General features: G+C 44.1%; 1 long non-coding RNA gene across 1 annotated transcript; it reads right to left on the reverse strand.

Annotated features, from left to right (window-relative positions):
- Window positions 1–2,116: 2,116 nt before the first annotated feature.
- On the reverse strand, window positions 2,117–5,389 carry LOC140620569 (uncharacterized). Its single transcript, XR_012020324.1, has 3 exons — window positions 5,293–5,389; window positions 3,107–3,213; window positions 2,117–2,396 (listed from the first exon to the last, which is right to left on the reverse strand). It is a non-coding gene; the product is annotated as an uncharacterized lncRNA (long non-coding RNA).
- Between the last annotated feature and the right edge of the window lie 38 nt (window positions 5,390–5,427).

Consider the following 5,427-nt stretch of genomic DNA (forward strand, 5'->3'; position numbering starts at 1 on the left):
AGTACAGACATTTGGAGCTGAAGGGATCTCAGAGAATACACTGCAGATGAGAAAACATAGCTATTTGGGACCTGGACTAGGTTCGAGAAGTCTAACTCTTAGTTCCATGTGGGGTTCCAACCCCTTCTTGGCTCCATGGCACATAAGTTACACCTACTTATCACCCTGGTCAGGTGTGACAGGAAGGGTAAGGAGGGAACCTTTCCTTAGACTATCACCACTCCTTTAAGCTCCATTCTAGGGGACTTAAATGGGGTGCAAGAAGGCATGTTAGAGGGTAGAGACAGGGAGGGAAGAGAGGCTCCTGGTCCTGAACATCATGCTTGTGAAGTAGGAATACATTAGGGGTGGATGGGGCTAGGCAGGGAAAAATAAGGGAAAGGCCCAAAGTCAGGCTCCCATAAATCTCTGGGCTCCCATAAATCCCAAGAACATAGAGAGGCCCCAGAGTCAGGCTCCTACCCATCCCAAAGAAACAGAGATAAAGCAGCAAAAACAAAATAAAAAATAAACCTCCCTAGCTCCAAAATGTTAGGGAGTATCTTCCTTTGATGGCTACCAAGTAATCACAGAAACTCACTAGACCACAAAGAAATAAGTCATTAAGGGTGTTATCAATAGTCCTTGCTCAAACCAAGACAGCACAAGAATCTCAAGGCCATAAGCTTCCTGGTCAGTTCTCAATAAAAGACTGCCACTAAAAGCCCTCAGTGGCAAGCCTGTCAGGACCTCTCACTTCTGAGAGCTTTCTCTGTATCTTTAATACACTTCTATCACTTTACTCACTCTCCAAAATTCATTCTTCGACTCTGTGAGACAAGAACCTAGCTCTCCCATATCACTTGTGTCTGTCGGACAGTACAGCTCCTATCATTCAGCTAAGGGGGAGGGTCTGCTCTCTGAAGGACAAGGAGATGGGCCAGGGTGGCCCAACTTCCTTGCAGCTCTCTGATCTGGCAAAGGACTGAGCTTGCCCGGAAGTTTTTCTAGCTTCTTCCCCATCTCCTTTCCCATTTGAGGTGTCAGGTTCCCCAGACGCAAGGTGGTGCTTCCAGGGAAGTGGGGAAACAAAAGAAAAGGAAGAAGAAGCCAAGGTTCAATTTCATGGATGTCCCGTGGAGGACAGCTTCACCCTGGTCCCTCAGGGGTGCTCTAGAGTATGTTACCCCTCAGTGTCGTCCCAACCAGAGAACAGAGGGTTTGACCCTCACGATCCCAACTCATTAGGCATTGGTCAATGACCAACTTGAGGGACATAAGTTCCCTTCTCTTTCCTCCTATGATTGGGCAGAGCAAGCTCCAGGTGCACAAGCACAGGCCTCTGAAGAGTAGCTGCAGGTGCTGACTGTCAGAAATTCAGGAACACTAAGGAGGGGACCTGGGCCAAGCACTGACATTGTCAGTAGTACCAGGACACATTTATTCCATCAACCAAAACTCAAAAACTTAATGATGTGGCCTTTTGTTTTCTGGTTCCATAAAGGGAGGACTTGTATGTAGTTATTTGGACCAGAGGTGGTGGGGAACAGGCAGGGTTTCCATGAGGGGAAACTCCTCTGGGCCCAAGTAAAGGGATGTGGTGGCTTGAGAAGGAGTGCATTCTGATCAAGACCTTGAAATATCCTCCCACCACACTTAGCATGCAAAGTGAGGTGGGAGCCACTGGGAAGGCTGGCTGGCAGGCTGCCAGGAACTTCCTGGGGTGGCATTTACTTTGGTTTACCAGGAGGTAGTGGATCATATTATGTAAGAATGCACACTGGTTTCAAAACCCAGCTCTATGACTAACCAGCTATAAGTCCCTGGACAAATTACTTAACCTGTGTAAAAACTGGGGAGTCCTAAGAATTATCTCATGGGGCACCTGGGTGGCTCAGAGGTTGAGCATCTGCCTTTGGCTCAGGTTGTAATCCCAGGGTCCTGGGATGGAGTCCCACATCGGACTCCCTGCAAGAAGCCTGCTTCTTCTTCTGCCTATGTCTCTGGCTCTCTTTGTGTCTCTCATGAATAAATAAATAAAATCTTTAAAAAAAAAGAATTATCTCATGGATTTATTGTGAAGAATAAATGACAGATGTGTGTGTGTGAGAGAGAGAGATGTAGCAAAGCCATTGAATATAGTAAGTCCTTGCATCAGGTTGTATTTTTCAGGGAAAAGCACAATATTATCTCCCATCTCATGTGCTCTTTAAAACCATGCCATTTTCCCATCAAGAGGTAGAGTCTATCTCCCTTCTCTCTGAATTTCGATGGGACTGTCACTCTCCTATAACAAACAGCAGGCAATTGGAACTGATGTGATTTCTGAGGCAGGATCAGAAAAGTTGATAGCACTTCCACCTGGTTCACTAGGAATCTTGCTTTTGGAACCCTGAGAATGCCATATTGTGAGGAAGCTGGAAGCAGCTCACATGGAGAGAAAAAATGGAGAAGTTCTGAGTCTATATGAAGATAGTGACACCAGTCTACCCTCAGCTGTGGTAGTCACTGACCACAATCCAAGCCAAAACTGTTCAGCTAAGTCTTCCCAAATTCCTGATCCACAGAAACAGTAGGGGGGAGGGAGTGAAATGATTGTTTCTGATTTAAGCCACTAAGTGGTTATTTGTTACACAGCACAGATAGCTGAAGTAGGACCTCATAAATGCTAGGTATTGACATTGTCCTTCACCATAGCACGTGGCTATGATCCGCAGCCTTGTAGGTTCTGAAATGTGATTTTGTTTTATTCCGGAGAGAGTGACTCACCCTCTCAGGGATGGACTGTCACTAATCAAGGTCACAAGGGATGGATGTACAGCCCAGAAAGCCAATTTACTACCATAACAGAACTGCAAGGGGGTTAAATGTTCTGTCCTCAGGCCAGGCAATTTTTTTCATGTAAGAAATTTACTTTGGAAGCTAAACTATAATCAGATTATCTGGTGAGCATAAAGTGAGAATACGGGAAATTAGTTGTTCAACTCAAATGATCCTATGGTATCAGGTCAAGCAAACACATGGTGTTATCTCCCTGAAAAGAACCCACCAGCTGGGTCCCACCAGTTGTAGGATGCAACAACCCAGACCTGGGGCTGAGACACCATTTCCTTCAAATGCCCTTTACCTGACAACATTGGTCCTTCTGTTTTTCTTTTTTCCAGCTTCAATATAGACCAATTCCCCTTCTGAGTGGTACAACATTTCTTTAGTCCAGCAGATAGTCATAGTATTCTACGAAGAAATGTTTAATAATGTTGTATGAAAAATATAAGTCATATGAATTCAAGAAATACTATATCCAACAAAGTGAAAAAAGGGTTCATTAGTATAGGACTTCTCAGAAAGAAGTCCATATAATGAATATGCTAATTCATGATACAAACCATCCAGAGGAAAATAATAAGACAGTGCATTTTCCCTTCACACATACATCCCCACCAGTCCCAGATTACAATTGATTAATGCTATTTTAAAAACAGTTTCAATCAAGTTATGCTCTGAACCAGGAATCATTCTGACCACTTAAGTTGTATTTATATATGACTTTGCTGGCCCATTAGGTTGATTTTGTTATTTAACTATCAGAATATTCTTCTCATTTGCCTTTTGTCCAAGTTCCCTTAAAGGTGTTACTCTGCTGTTCTTAAGGAGTTCTGGATATGGGATGGGAAGGGGGGCAAGGAGAGGAGGACATACACACAGTGATTTAGGGAAGGTGCTAGGATAGAGAACCAAAATAGTATGATGCCTACTGGAAATAAGGGAAATAACTTTAGAGAGAGGCAGCATTCAAGGTGAATTTTGAATATAGAGTAGGAGTTTAACAGGAGTTCAACCAGCAGAGGTGAAAAAAGAACACTACAGGCTGAGGAGCAGATCGAGCTGAAGCCCAGAGAGAAGCAGGAAATGGAGTATTTGAAAAGTTGGCTGGAGTACATGATGCTGGAGGGATGAAGCTGGCAATTCAGGAGTGGTCTAGAAAGCTCTATCAAAGACACTGGGCTTTATATGAAGGTGTAGGGATCCAGAGATGGACTGTAAAAGAGTGAGTATGAACAGATTAGTCTCAGGATCTGGGAAAAGAACTCGGACACTAGTGTATGGAATGCACTGGAAAAGTAAAATATGGGAAGTGACTTAGGAAGTTACCACAATATCCCACAGGAACATTAGCTGACGCTTAGATAGATGTGGTGGCTCCATAATTTTCTTTATATTTCTCCGTGCAAAGGAGACAGACTATTAGAACATCTGCTGTTAAGAAAAAAAAAGATACTGAGCTCTGTGCTTGGGGCTTTTTGAAAAATCATCACCAGATCATTTCAGGCATGCAACTTCACACAATGACAAAACAAAGAGAAAGTGCTCCTTGGTGACAGCACATAAGCAAACCACATAAATCCAGCCCCGCAGGTAGAAGAATGAGATTCATCCCAGCTCTCAATACAGGGAGACACGAAGATACAGCCAGACATCCCCAAGGCTAATATATAACAGCTGATGTCTCGTCTCTTAATCAATACTCTGTTCTGAACTCTCTCCCATATCACCAGGGGATATTCAGTTCTGTAATCCTGGGGGCCTTCCTTTAAGTGCTGTTCAGAAGTTCCAGGGATCTTGTACATCTTAAATTTTCAGAGGAAAATCCCTTTGTCTTCAGGTCTCACAATTACAACTGGGTGATTCTGGTCATCCAAGGAGACAGATCTGAGCCTGAGCCCAGAGCTGTTCTGATGCAATGACCAAGGCCACAGTCTTGGGTCTCCCAGGCATCCCCAAGCTACCTCACAGCAGTCCTATGTGGGCAGTTCACGTCTTCCCCTTACAAAACCCACAGAAGTCCGTGAAGAAGCCAGTCTTCTCTATGGCTCAGAGAATCTCAACTCTGCTTCCCTGCCAGCTGCCTCTGCCTCCCCCCTCCCAAGCCCTGATCAAGCCCAGGAGTCAGAAACTCAACTACCTAACAAGCCCAACAGGTAGTGCAAATGAATGGTACCTATCAAAAGTAAGATGACAAAAAGGCCAAGGACTCAAGACCTGGTCAGGAAGACAATAAGGAGTGGTAGGGACTGTGGCTAATCAGACACAAATGCCTTCCAAAGGGGACAGACCCATTGCTGGCACTGCAAATATGGAGCTAATATCTGACTTAGCACCCATTTTCTGGAAAAGGCCTGAAATCTGTTTTTTTTTTTTTTTTTTTTTTTTTTTGTAGAATCTCTCCATTTAAAGATTTTGACAATAATCAGACTTAAAACTCTGTACTGACTAATACTGTTAAGACTATACCAGACACATCACTTTACTGACTTTGGCCCTGGGCTGTGCTAATGCAAGGCACAACTAGTCTGGCATTCCCCTTTCACAAAGCCTGGGCTTTCAAAAGCAAAGGAAAAGTCTGCTGTAGCCTGGCAACACAGAAGTTCCTGAGGCAAAGGAGTTCAG

The sequence above is a fragment of the Canis lupus genome, chromosome 29 (genome assembly GCF_048164855.1).
Source record: "Canis lupus baileyi chromosome 29, mCanLup2.hap1, whole genome shotgun sequence".
NCBI classification, from domain to species: Eukaryota; Metazoa; Chordata; class Mammalia; order Carnivora; family Canidae; genus Canis; species Canis lupus.